The sequence below is a fragment of the Drosophila biarmipes genome, chromosome 3R (genome assembly GCF_025231255.1).
Source record: "Drosophila biarmipes strain raj3 chromosome 3R, RU_DBia_V1.1, whole genome shotgun sequence".
Lineage (NCBI taxonomy): Eukaryota > Metazoa > Arthropoda > Insecta > Diptera > Drosophilidae > Drosophila > Drosophila biarmipes.
The window spans coordinates 3,343,858-3,359,049 of record NC_066616.1 but is presented as its reverse complement, the minus strand read 5'-3'; the positions used below and the strand labels follow the sequence as shown (position 1 = coordinate 3,359,049).

The following is a 15,192-nucleotide window of genomic DNA, read 5'->3' as shown; positions in this document are numbered from 1 at the left end:
TCTTTCATTTTTCCAGGTTCCCTATTATTAGCTTGAACTATATTAAATTGGTTTTCTAGTTTATAATTTGAGGTATCGAATCGTTCAGGAATTTCTTTTATAGTTTCGTAAAAGTCTTTCTCTGAAGATAAAATAAATGAATCTGTATCCATATAAATTATTTTCGAAGAAGGACTTTTAAGTAAAAGAAAATTATAATAAAATTCATACATTAACCATTTAGATAATTCTAAAACAGCAACTTCTATGTATATTGGCTTATCAGAAATATTTTTGAAATTGAAAGATTCTAATTGATCATAACTTAAAAATTTAAATCCTGAAAGCGGTAAGGGTTGACTCATTGCCCAACCATATAAATTATTTGCATCAATATAGCTGAGGTAGTTATTTGGTTTACTTGAATCGAAGTTAGTTATATATTTATTATTAGCTATAGAAATTCTTTGGGTACATTGAGTTAACCCACCCCTTATCGTTCTTTTTAAAAAGTTGTACATGTCTCCGTCACTAATAAGTTCTAAATTTACATTAGTATACTTGAGCATAGCATCCCAAGATATTGACGGTGCTGTAACATAGTTAATAGGGTCAAGCTTATAAATTTTCTGACCAATTTTTCTAAAATTTTCGAAAACATCGGTCAAAATTAAAACATCACTTTCTAAAAATAGTTTTATATAATCTTTTATAGTATTACAGTTGAAAGTTTTCCAAACCTTTTTTGCAAAATTGTAATCATCTATACTTCAATTTTCTTCGCTGAGAGAATTGTAAAGACTATCAATGTCAGGAAGCTGGGTATCCCCAAATTTTTCAAAACTATCTAAATAGTCGTAAGGAAAAACACCCTTCCTACGTATTTGCTTAAATTTTTCTCCCTGAAATTTAGTACTTAGAATTTTAAAATCTTTGTCCTCCATGTGGCCCGGTAGTTTTTCTAAACTAGAATTTAAAAATCTAATCGAATCGATATATCTTATTTTATATCTATTCGATGCATTTATTTTAATTGTCTGCGTTAGCGCTATACAAAGCTCTTTATTACAGGGTATGGGGCTTAAGTCTCCTTCTAATTCAGTAATGAATAAATGTATGTCATATTTAGATAGGGATCACTTAATTTCTACTTTGGCTTACAATTTTTATGAACGGAACCCATGTATTTTCCAAAAAATTAATCAAAATATTTGTCCAGGTCGTTTGGTTTTTGGGGGTCGGCCAGTACATGTAAAACAAGCTCGTAGTTTTTTCCTTTAGTGATTTGCAGAATTTTTGTATGCAGTCAGCGCCTATAAAATTATACAAAATTTGAATTAGTTTTTAGAATACTAAGAAATTAATTATTTATTGTTTTCTACATACCTTCATATGTCCACAATTCGTTAAGATCCGGATTATATTTATATGCTACATAAAATGATATGGCACATGCAGTATGCTTCTGCACTATTGTTGTTAACGACGTTGAAGACGAATTTGGGCATGTTCTATAGTTTTCAAGAACAGCCTCAATATCGGCATATATCACCACCGGAGAGATAATTTTTTATGAAAGCCCTTGAATGAAGTTGTAGTGTTTGGTTCAGGGTAAAACGAGGCCACTTTTACGCATTCAAGTTTGCTGTGTGTAGTATTATTAACTGTGAAAAACTGTAGACAGTTATCAAAAAAATATCCTCCTGATTTGGCCTTGGAATGCCGTGAGTAGCATAATCTTTTTACACTTGTAATGTAAGCGTAATGCATACTGTGGTTAGGTTGAATACATTTGGTTCTAAACGTTGGACCGATAATTTTATCACCATCAGCGTCGATCTCATAAACATTTATACCAAAGTCTTTATTATTTTTCTCGAAATGGATAATCCCTTTATTCGTTATTGGAAACTCGATTCCTGAAAAATCCAATCTTATTCCGTCATATACAATTATTTCATTATTAATATTAATGTGGTAAGTTGTGGGCTTTGTCATTTTCTCTCGTGAATACTTTTTTTGCTTTGCTGTTGTAAAGGTAGTACTCTCATGAGTTTTGTTAGCTATGAATGCCAGTATGCACCATTTGAAACAAAATACGTCAGTATTCTGTACGTTTATAAGTGCATTTCGGGCTCTTATATTCTTCGGGGCGTGAATGTATGCGCTAGCATGAATGTTTTCTAGCTTTATTATAGTAATTTCAAAATAATTGAAATTTTTTATTGCCCAACCAGAGTCTTCTTCTTGAAACTCACTGCTCGATGCTAGTAAGCTATCTACTGCCATATTAAGTTCATCGATAATGCTTTCATTTTGGTATACAGATTTATATTATGTCCCAAAATGTTTTGTTGTTTCAACAGTAACTCCTTCGTCTGTTTGTTTAATTTAGGTACCATAAACTCTTAGGTTGAATTTTTTTTTTTTTTTTTTAAATTAATTTACTTCCTTCCGTGAAGAGGGGGGAATTATTTGGCCGCCCCGTTGGAACGGGTTAACGCCACTGCCAATGTATGAAATTAAATTTCAAGAAAAACAAAATGTAATGGAAAGCTATGTAAATAGCGTGCAGTAGTTTTTGGTGATGTTATGATGACGATGAACGATGAGCGATGACGATGAACGATAAGCGATGAAAATGTTATCAATGTGTGTGAGAAATTTTAATTTTAAGATTTTGTGAGTTGGTATAAGCGTGAATGGTGTTATAGTGTATTAAATGAGCAGTGTGGACTGTGTTGTATTAGATATTAATATTAGCAGCTCGAATGAAACTGGTAATCGATGTCCAATTTTCAATTGGTTCATTTCCAAGTAAACGATAGATATCGTTATATTTAAGTAGTGCTGGATAATTCTGTCTTTTTGGTGTATATTTTGAGCAATTTAACAAAATATGCGAAATGTCTTCATTAACGTTGCACGAATCGCATAGGGCGTTTTCGTAGACTTTCATTTTGGAAAGTGTGTATTTGTCAAAAGCATGTCCGCTTAACATTCTGTTTAGAGTCTTCGTTTCTATACGGTTGAATAGGTCTTCTTTGTTTTTAAACCAAGGCTTGGAAGTGGTATATGGTGAGAGGAGAGAGTAACCCTTGTTTCGCTCTAATGAAAACAAACTGTATTCACGCTCCCAGTCTTGTTTTATTTGCGCGAACATATGATTGATTGCGTCCTTAAGGGTCCATCTGACGGGTGCGAAAGAGCCGTTAATTTTAGAATTTTTAGCCGCTGTATCTGCGAGATCGTTTTCCCAAATATTGGAATGGCTTGGAATGTGGTGAAATTCTATGGATAGCAGGGTTGGATTGTTTATGACTTTTTTCAGAATGCATTGAGAGATGCAGTTTTTGGAGTTCGTGTTCTTTATTGTCTGGATGGCACCAAGACTGTCAGTTAAAATTGCTATTTTGGAGAACTTCTTTGAAATACCGAAGTCAATGGCTTTTTCTAGGACTGTGAGTTCAGCAGTCAGCGACGATAGTTTTTTGTCGGTGTAGAAACTTTTTATCGAATTGAAATTTAAGTGAACAAAGGCACTGCCTGTAAAATTTTCCGACACAGAACCATCCGTGAAGATGATTTCCATATTTTTTGAGGTTGAACCTCTTATTTTTTCTTTAAATAAAGAGAGAATTATAGTCTCGTTTGCCATTTTTTTATTCGTACAAGTACCTTTAAAGAAATTTGGTGTGGACAGAGAATAAGGTCAAATAGCAGCAATATTATCCAGGATATTTTTAAATTCAGCATAAATTCTACTGTAACTAGTATTTTTGGCTACAAAGGAGTTTGACAAAAGCGACGCAGATGGTAGTCCATTAGCGAACGTTTTGGCCAACTCCTTCGCTGTAGCGAATTTAATCCTATAAGCTGGAGGAAGTTCAGCTGCAAGATTATAAATAATATTAATTGGAGTCGATTTAATAAGTCCTAAGGCCTTTCTAAGGTGGAAATTAACATGCTTATTTATGTTGTTTTGTACTGATTTTGATATGTTTGAAAAAGAGGAGCAGGCGTATTCATATCTAGTTCTAATAAATGCTTTATAAAAGATTAGTGACTTGCTTGGATGTACTCCGAAGCGGCAGCCACTGAGCATTCTAATAAACATATTCGTTTGATTCGATTTAGAGATCGTTTTATTTACATGCTGAACAGACGAGTTGTTTGAACTTATGACTCTACCTAAATAATTTATGCTATTTACATTTTTTAAAATAATATTATTGCACAAGATACTTAAAGGTTTTTTCCTTAGATTAAAATGAATGGCTGATTTGTCTGGATTAAAAGTAAGATTATTAATATTGCACAGTTCCATAAATCTATTTACTTTTTGTTCTAATTTCTCTTCAGCCATCGAAAAGACTTTGTCATAACAGACTAGAAAGAAGTCGTCAGCGTACTGGAACAGAATTCTGTCATGGTCATTACTTAAGCTGTGAAGCTCAGCTGTATATAAATTAAAGAGGATTGGACTCAGACAACTACCTTGACTAACTCCTTTGTTTACAGTAATCTCTGCAGTACCCATAGTGAGAACTCTTTTACTAAGGAAGTTTATAACGAAATAAATATGATTGTGGTCGAAACCCAAACTAACTAATTTGCTACCCAGAATAAGGATATTGACGGCATCAAAGGCTTTACTTAAGTCTAAAACCGCTGCGGTAACGTGGAAACCACGAGCTTTTAGGTTGGCTATGTTATTTAGTACATCGTTGATGCATTGGGCAGTAGAATGGTTTTTTCTAAACGCATAGGATCTTGGTGGCAGAATTTTATTTGTATTAATGTGCTCTTCCATACGCAATTTAATCAAACCTTCTAAGCACTTAAAAGTCACACTTAGAAGGCAGATAGGTCTGTTGTTGGTAATAATTGAAGAGTCGAGATTTTTTTGGGAACAGGTATAACCCTTATTTTCCGCCACAGATCTGGAATAACACCATTGTCTAGAGTAATGTTTAGCAGGGATACCAGTTTTTCTATTTGACTTAAGGGTAGAGATAGAAGCATTCTGTATGAAATATTGTCAAGACCCTTAGCCGAGTCTGGGTTACGAGAGTTTAGGAAGTCAAGAAGTTCACGCGCTGAGAAATTAGAGTTGGTATATCTATAAAGCAGATCAGGAGAAAAAGATACGTCAGGACACATCGCAGTGTTGGGAGCTGTGGCTATTTGATTGAGAAAATCTCTATGTTCTGAGTCAGATATTGCACTGTTTGACGGTTTAATTTGTTTAAAAAGTTTAAGATTTTTGATTATGTTCCACATATCTTTCAGAGAAGAGGGGTTGGAAATGTCTTCTGCCAGCTTATTGAGGTTTTCTTTTCTCATTTTATAATAATAGTTGTTAAGTTTTTTATTACTTTTAATATAGGCAATAGCATCAGATTGTAGTTTGGACTTAAAATATTTTTGTCTGCACGCGTTTCTTAATCTAAGGAATTTTTCACATACCTCGTCCCAATACTTTTTTGGAACATATCTATTGTTTGTATTTATTTTAATTGAATTATTACAGTGTATTGTTTGGGATGAGTTGGAAATGCTATCTAACGTTGTAATTTGAATTTTGGAAAAGTCTTTGATTATTTTATTATGGTTAAATTTAATAATATTAGTCGAAGCAGAAATTTGGTCTACTTCAATTAAGATTGGGAAATGATTGCTATTTGATATTTTAGAATTTATTGAGGACGAGTTAGAACAAAGATTGCTACTATTAATGAAAGTGAGATCGAGTGTTGAACTACAGGATGGGTTATGAGAGTAAGTTGGAGAGCCGTTGTTAAGGCAAAAGAAACCGGAGTATAAGAGGGAATTTTCTAAAATGCCGCCTCTGGCATCTTGAGTATTATTACCCCAAATGCTGGATTTGGCATTAAAGTCACCACCTATGACAGTTAGACCACTCGATTGAGCAGCAATAGTAAGTAGATCATCGCAACCTTGTTGAAAAGAATTAATGTCTGTGCTGGGAGCAGCATAGACACTTAAAATATTAATATTATTTCTTAGGTTAATTGTTCGGATACCAATGACTTCTAAGCTAATATCACAGTTGATTTGTTTAAAGCGTATATGTTTTTTTAAGTAAATTCCAACGCCTCCATAACCATCGTTATTTGACAAGCTACACATGGAATTATTGGAAACCCATATCTCTGATAAAATTGCTATGTCTATGTTGTTGTTTACTAAGAATAATTCTAGTAATTGTTTGTTATTATTAGCAGTTAAGCTCTGAATATTATACTGTAGGATTTTTATTGTCATTTAAATAATATAATTTTATGTTTTATTTTCAAATGAAAACAGATAGTCAAATGAAAGAGAAAAGAAAAACGAATAAATAAAAAACAATTAATTTGACAGAAAAAAATAAGTGAATAGATAAATAAATAAATAAAAAAGTTATTATTCAAAATTAAACAAGTTGATTCATTTTGAACAAATAAATTTTTGAGTTTGTAAGTGCTATTCTGTTTCTTAAATTTTCTAAAAAGTTTCTTGATTCAGGTACTAAATTGGTTGTTTCGTTGACTAGAAATGCGGATATTTCAGAAGCTAATTGATTTAAACTATTCTCCGCAGCTTCAAGAGCTGGATTGTCTAAGAAAGGTTGACTAGAGGGTGAGGAACTAGGTGGATTAGAATGAATGTGAGAAAACTTTTCGTTTGGAGTGTACTCATGTTCATGAAGAGCAGCTTTCCAGCTGATCATAGTGTCGCGTGAATTTTTCTCTTCGTTTTTCTTGTTAAGAGAGTTCTTAACAACCTTATTAAAAGAGTTTTGTGCAAATATTTGTTGGGTAGCTATTTTGGTATTATTTTGTAACACTGGAATGGCAGATTTTCTTTGCCATGTTGGCTGGGGGAAGTGGGTTAAGTCGTTGGTGTCGACTTCATCTAAAATTTGGAAGAGAGAGGGGTACCTAATCTTCGTTTCATTTCGTGATAAGTTCTCAATAGATAGCGTACGCTCTCTTACGAGCAGGGCACTCAAGAGAGGTGGCTGGGTGATTTTGTTTGCAGTTGGCACAAACGATTTGATTACATTGTTGTTCTTTTGAATGCGAAAGAGAACATTTACTGCATTTTTGTTCAGTTTGTTTACAATGCTGAGCAAAATTATTAAATCTAAAACAACGAAAACATTGACTAAAAGGAACATATGGACTAACATTAATTTTGGTGTACAGGAAGACAATCTCGTTGGGAATTTGAGTACCTTTAAAAAGAATCTTAACCCTAGGAGTGTTAATAAAAATATCTTTATTGTCTCGGTCCTTAGTCTTCACACGAATTATTTCTTGAATAGGTACAGGAGAAGAAATGTACTCTTTAAGTTCAGAGTCGGAAAATTTTGTCGGAATATTAAAAATAATACCCATTTTAAAAATGAAATGCTTAAGAATTTTAGGTTCGTAACCATTACTTTTAAGATTTGAGGACAGGATGCTTTTAGCTGCCGTTGCTGACTTGCACTCAGCCTTGCAGCGCCCGTAACCAATCTTATTTACTGAAATTATATCTTTAATATTTAATTTTAGCAAGACAGCATTTTGTTCAAGAGGATTTATAGGAACTCTTCTAGGTCGATTTTCGCCATTGGTTTCACCAATTTTGTCTATGTAGACCACAAAGGGTCCCTTGTGAGCGCTGCTCTACGAGTATCCGTTGTTTTCCAAATTTCCACTTTCTCTCTTCTCTTCTTTGCTAGCAGGATCCGTTATAGCTCTACCACTTACTTGGCTGGTTGGACTCGGATGACTTACAGGGTCATTGACTTCTTTCATCTCAACTTCTTCGCTTTCCGATTCCACTAAATTATTATCCGTAGGTTTTTTCTTTTTATTTAAGGGCGATAATTTCCTTTTAACGTTGCTCAGCTCCGAGTAAGGGTTTTTAGCCTTGGCCTCGGAGGAGGCCATTTTTCTTGGAGTAACTTTACCCGTAATTGATTGTTTATTTAACCAATAAAAACAGCAAAATATTTATAAAAGGTATTTAAACGTATATATTACGTAATATTTTTGTTTTGAAAAAAAAAACAGAAAAAGTAATTATCGGTTAGTATCACACACTGCTCAAACACCTCCGTTGCATGCAACAGTCAGCACGCGAGAAAAAAGTTAGGTTGAACTTAATGGCTCTATATTCTATAATGCAATGCTTTATAATTTCAATTATATTTTTTTGGCAATGCTGATAAAAATCTTTTAAATCAATAGTGTTTTGGACTGAACTATTGATTCGATATGATTTAACAGGAAAAACAGTTTGAGAGTTAAGAAGAATTATGTTTTCATTATTTTTTACTTCTCTGGCTGATGCATTTTTATGCTATCAGTCAATATATGTTGTCGTTCCCTTGATGCAAGATATTTGTCACCACAAGTAGGACATAAAAGTTCTAATTTTAAATCATTTTTATTTTCGCTAATCTTAGCTTTTTTTCCTTGTTTGAGTACTTCCTTACCCTCATCCATTCTCATCCGTTTGAGAGCACTTGATGATGTGGGATGATCGTCCAAATGATTTGGCCTTCTGTTTTGTGGTTGCCGTTTTTCAACATTCATTAAAACATTGAAGGCATTTATAGGTCCATTACAATTTTGATAGTGCTCGTCAAATTCATAATTATGAACTAACGTAGAGCATAAGTCGCACCTTATTTTTGATTTACACATTAAAACCTCGAAGGCATTCCGAGGCTTTGAGCACTGAGCATAATGAGTTTCAAACTCACTCATCTCCACATTTTTGGTGCACAAATCACAAGCAACGAATGACTCCATTTTTAGGGTTTTGGTTTTAATATTTTTATTAAAAAAATATATTGTTATATGTTGTAAACAATTTTTACCCACTCGTTATAAAGGTAAAAAGCACGATAATGCTGTTACCAATGTTCACCCACTCGTTTAAAAGGTAAAAAGCACGATTAGAATTGTTAGGCGCGATTGCAAGAACCGATGTGGATCTAATTATTTTATTAGAATACAGTACTGAGGCATTTGACGAACTGATCCTGAGCAATTTGAGTGGTGTCATTTTTATAGTCCAGAATGTTCACTTATCAGGTTGACATCTACAGGGAGTGCATACAGGCATGTTGTACTCCTAGAACCAATCCGATTGGTTCTCGAACATAAGGAGCAGCCCAATACCCCAGTAGAATGGTTATTAGAAGGAAAACGAACACAAGGCGGAGGTTTTTTAGGCGGTTTTAAATGTATTTTGTATGAGTTGTTTTTAATTGCAAGCGAGTATACGCTTTACGACGATGACCTCCGATACCCTAAATAGTCACCCCCTCACTATTTTTCAAGCCCTTTCCAATGGTATAATTTTCTCTGTTCTAAAATAAAAACTGCACATTTTGAACAGAACTCACAAAATTCAAATTTCACACCTTCGCGCACAAGCAGTGATGAGTAAGGACTCGAGGGTAGGGGGTGAGATTCGTGGGTACGCACGTTCACTTTCTCCTGCTCATTCTCAGAAGATAACGAGGGGTCACAATATTTGAAATGCAATAAAACGTGAGGGATCCGTGGAATACCAAACAAATTAAAAACAACTCATACAAAATACATTTAAAACCGCCTAAAAAACCTCCGCAACCGCTTTTAATAGCTACTCAGGTTAAAATAAATAAACATTTAATGATATAATTTATACATACCTGCACCGGTGTTGAAATCCATTTTTTTTGCTATACAAAAGGAAAATCTCGAAAGTGTTTTGTGTGTTTTTCATTATTATTGCTTTGTTTTTTATTTCGCTAAAGGTGAAGCTAATACTTTTATCTGTTAAAATCTCATATGCTTTAAAAATGTCAAAATGTGATTGCTCATTAAGAAGTGGTTGTAGGTTCTTAAAAGTTTTACCTTCAAAAAATGGAAAATTTGTATTCTCTTGAATTTTGTTAATTACGACAACAATATTGCTGATATATCAGATATTGTTGGGCATTTCTATTGAGAAGTAAAAGTTTTCAATTTTAACAAATGAATACAATTCCTCGTCATAAGAAAGGATTTTGCTTTCTCGTGAGTATGGAGCAAGTAATGAAAATTACAAGTCATGAAGCAGGGGTTATAAAAAGAGGATACTTCTATAACAAAACTATCGTTATGTAACAAAAAACGTATCGCTAAAGACAGTTTGAAAAAGTGTTCGTCCCTCTTTTCGGATATAATTGAATTCAAAACAAAAGGTCCGTTGCTTTGAATCGATCGAGCTCGTCCAATGACCCGGACTTACGCAAAAATTCGTTGGGCAAGATTTTTTTAAATTTTGTAGCTCGTTTAAAAGCTTATCAATTTTCCAGGATGTTAGGGAATATTGTTCTCCTTTTTTTACTCAAGACTTAAGGAGAGTCTTTACTACTCCAAGGCAAACAACATGCATATAACCTAACTTGTTTAACAATATCTATAGAAAGTTTTTCGAAAATTGGTAACTTTTTCCTGTTAAGATGTTTAGGTTGACTTTTGATTCTAAATGAGCTGTTATCGTGAAAAGGGTCCATTCCAACTTAAAAAAAAAAACAACTTGATTTTTTACCATTTCCCCCTTCTGAAGGTACCTTTTCCAAGAATAATAGCCTGAATGTCCTTTTATTCCCAAAAGAAATTATCGGGCTGGAACATTCATAATAAAGCATCTGATGCCTACGCTGTGTACTTTATTTTTGTACTGGAACCCAGTTTCTAAAAATTCCTTAACTTCATTTATAAATTCACTCAGGTATTCGTCAGTGTTTTTCGGCTTTGAATAACACTCGTAAACACCTATCAACAAAACTTCTGGATACCCAGGAACATTACACAGTATGGGCCAAACGTTTTTAGAAGAACTTTTACATAAAGGCAAGTCTTTGTTAGTAGGGACATGTTAAAAATTGATTTAGAAACACAAAGCAAATAAACAAACAAAGCAATATTTTGTAAACACACAAATTTTATACAAATTCGCAGTGACCTCAGATAACTCGGGAAACGAAATGATGCTTAGGCGGAAAATAATAGCGTGAATAAATTGGGAGAACCGAAGATGTATCGGCATATTGTCGCGAGCTCTTTTTAACATACTCGTACATACAAATAGATAGTTATTTAGTGAACCTTTAAGTAACGGGGTCCGAAAACATAAAGTTCACTGAAGCAACTGTCTTAAGTATTTTATTTTTTATGATTATTATTTTCTTTTTACTTTTATAATATTATTAAATGATAGCTTAACTCTACCAATTATTTTATTAAATTGAATTCGAAATTCTTAAAAGTATAAAAATGTATATTCCCAATATATAAGTTAATTTATCAAAAAGCCCCAAAGCTATAATTTGTTTCACTTTATTTCCCATCAATTATCCTATCGTTGCTATGACAGCTATATGATATAGTTATACGATTTGAATAAAATTTAATTCGAAATTCAGAAATAATTAAAAATGTTATTTTCAAGCTTATAAAGTTAAATGCTAAAAAACACGAAAGATATAATATTTATTTCATGTTTTTCGACTAATTTTCCGATCGTACCTATGGCAGCTTATGACATAGTTGTCCGATTTTGATAAAATTTATTTCGAAATTCAAAACCAAATAAAACATTTTATTTCCGAGCGTAGGAGGTTATAAGTTAAAAAACATTGATTGTTCCTATATGATATAGTCGTCCGATTTTGATAAAATTTAATTCGAAATTCAGAACTAATTATAAATAATGTTATATCCAAGCTTAGAATGGTATATGTTTAAAAACACGAAAGATATAATATTTTTTAAATTTTTTCCCCGATAGTTCCTATGGGAGCTATAAGATATAGTTGTCCGATCCGGCTGGTTTCGACTTATATATAATGTGCAGTTTTTATTTTAGAACAGAGAAAATTATACCATTGGAAAGGGCTTGAAAAATAGTGAGGGGGTGACTATTTAGGGTATCGGAGGTCATCGTCGTAAAGCGTATACTCGCTTGCAATTAAAAACAACTCATACAAAATACATTTAAAACCGCCTAAAAAACCTCCGCCTTGTGTTCGTTTTCCTTCTAATAACCATTCTACTGGGGTATTGGGCTGCTCCTTATGTTCGAGAACCAATCGGATTGGTTCTAGGAGTACAACATGCCTGTATGCACTCCCTGTAGATGTCAACCTGATAAGTGAACATTCTGGACTATAAAAATGACACCACTCAAATTGCTCAGGATCAGTTCGTCAAATGCCTCAGTACTGTATTCTAATAAAATAATTAGATCCACATCGGTTCTTGCAATCGCGCCTAACAATTCTAATCGTGCTTTTTACCTTTTAAACGAGTGGGTGAACATTGGTAACAGCATTATCGTGCTTTTTACCTTTATAACGAGTGGGTAAAAATTGTTTACAACATATAACAATATATTTTTTTAATAAAGTATGAAATTCTCAGAAGATAGCAAGGGGTCACAATATTTTGAAATGCAATAAAACGATAGGATTCCCACGGATAGCAAACACACTGATTATGATTTTAAACAAAACCGTTGAAAAAACCTCTGATCCCCTTCATCATAGCTACTCTCAGTTTAAGGCTTGAGAAAATTGTAATGGTTGCACTGCAACATCTTGCGCAAATGTTGGCCCGAACCAAATTGTCATAATTTTGTATCTTGCTTACACTGAGATTACCTTTTGTAAGCGCAACCTATCCCATAGCTACCTACGATCGATATTTACCTACATACTGAAACCTCTTACATCACGTTCAACCCCCGGTAATTTGTTAGCAATCCTTGTCTTCCTTTTCCCTCTAATAACCATTCGACTGCGATTTTGTTCTGCTTCCTATTTTCGAGAACCAATCGGATTGGTTCTAGGAGTACAACATGCCTGTATGCACTCCCTGTAGATGTCAACCTGTTAAGTGAACATTCCAGACTATAAAAATGACACCCCTCGAATTGCTCAGGATCAGTTCTTCAAATGCCTCAGTACTGCATACCAATGGATCTTACTATTGAGTTTGTTGATACCATTTATGAGATGGATCACCTCGAAAAACCAGAGACGCAGGATTCTGATGTCGAGGTTATTGAAAACTCGGATCAGGAGGTTCTGGATGCTTCTGATATGGAAGATTCGGTTGATCGACTCCTACGAAGAGTATTTCAAGCTGCTGCAGCTTCTACCCAAGAGAGACCCGGAATTGTCCTCCCTTGCGTGGAGCCACATTCTAATGGGGACTGCAACGCAGGCTGCTTTGGAGTCCCTGATCCTAAACGATGAAAGCCAGGATCAATTTCAGTGTGGACAGGAAATTGAATTGGACGAATCTTTCCCCACGGAAATGTTTCCAGACGATGACCACATTTTCGAGGAACCAGCAAATCCATATTTAAATTTGTTGGATGATGGAGATGACAGCGCTTTACTCGACGTTTTATTTAGTCTAGATTATTAATTTTAAATTTGTCCCATTTTATATACTTAAATTAAAAAAATTAAAGAATTAAATTAAAAAAATTAAAACTGTTTTGAAATGGAGTTCTTTTAATTGTTTGTTATTCTTTCGATAATTTTCTTCTGCCTTACGAATACTTTTTATCTCCTCATTGCTCGCGACAATATGCGGTTCTCCCATTTGATTCACGCTATTATTTTCCGCCTAAGCATCATTTCGTTTCCCGAGTTATCTGAGGTCAGTGCGAATTTGTATAAAATTTGTGTGTTTACAAAATATTGCTTTGTTTGTTTATTTGCTTTGTGTTTCTAAATCAATTTTTAACATGTCCCTACTAACAAAGGCTGCCAAATTGCGTGCTGAGACTGAGGACTTCAAAACTGTTGCCAGCTCGTCTAAAAAAATGTGTTTAGAAGTTTGTGAGGAAACAAAGAGTGTACCTGTAGATGCTAATATACCTGAAAAAGTAGATAATTGTAATATACCCGAAGGAGTAGATATTAATGTACCTGAAGATGTAGAAGTTTATTGTGCATGACGAAATGGAAACGGAATTTGAAAATATATATAGTAGTTCTGACGATTACAGTGACTGTGACTTTTATAACCCTAAGACTTTTAATACTCATTATGGCTTGTCTGACGCACTTACAGATTTTTGAATGTTGATGACTTGCCTTTATGTAAAAGTTCTTCTAAAAACGTTTGGCCCATACTGTGTAATGTTCCTGGGTATCCAGAAGTTTTGTTGATAGGTGTTTACGAGTGTTATTCAAAGCCGAAAAACACTGACGAATACCTGAGTGAATTTATAAATGAAGTTAAGGAATTTTCAGAAACTGGGTTCCAGTACAAAAATAAAGTATACAGCGTAGGCATCAGATGCTTTATTATGAATGCTCCAGCCCGATAATTTCTTTTGGGAATAAAAGGACATTCAGGCTATTATTCTTGGAAAAGGTACCTTCAGAAGGGGGAAATGGTAAAAAATCAAGTTGTTTTTTTTTTTAAGTTGGAATGGACCCTTTTCACGATAACAGCTCATTTAGAATCAAAAGTCAACCTAAACATCTTAACAGGAAAAAGTTACCAATTTTCGAAAAACTTTCTATAGATATTGTTAAACAAGTTAGGTTATATGCATGTTGTTTGCCTTGGAGTAGTAAAGACTCTCCTTAAGTCTTGAGTAAAAAAAGGAGAACAATATTCCCTAACATCCTGGAAAATTGATAAGCTTTTAAACGAGCTACAAAATTTAAAAAAATCTTGCCCAACGAATTTTTGCGTAAGTCCGGGTCATTGGACGAGCTCGATCGATTCAAACCAACGGACCTTTTGTTTTGAATTCAATTATATCCGAAAAGAGGGACGAACACTTTTTCAAACTGTCTTTAGCGATACGTTTGTTGTTACATAACGATAGTTTTGTTATAGAAGTATCCTCTTTTTATAACCCCTGCTTCATGACTTGTAATTTTCATTACTTGCTCCATACTCACGAGAAAGCAAAATCCTTTCTTATGACGAGGAATTGTATTCATTTGTTAAAATTGAAAACTTTTACTTCTCAATAGAAATGCCCAACAATATCTGATATATCAGCAATATTGTTGTCGTAATTAACAAAATTCAAGAGAATACAAATTTTCCATTTTTTGAAGGTAAAACTTTTAAGAACCTACAACCACTTCTTAATGAGCAATCACATTTTGAAATTTTTAAAGCATATGAGATTTTAACA

At 33.7% G+C, this 15,192-nt stretch overlaps 1 protein-coding gene across 1 annotated transcript in view; it reads right to left on the bottom strand.

The window, feature by feature from the left end:
* The window catches only part of LOC108032927 (D(3) dopamine receptor), a 148,919-nt gene extending 147,192 nt beyond the window's left edge, over nucleotides 1-1,727 (bottom strand). Inside the window, exons 1-2 of the mRNA XM_050889516.1 lie at nucleotides 1,366-1,727; nucleotides 1,141-1,292 (exon numbers count right to left, since the gene is read on the bottom strand). The gene's annotated coding sequence lies outside the window, so the exon portion shown is untranslated. The remainder of the gene's footprint in view (nucleotides 1-1,140; nucleotides 1,293-1,365) is intronic.
* Between the last annotated feature and the right edge of the window lie 13,465 nt (nucleotides 1,728-15,192).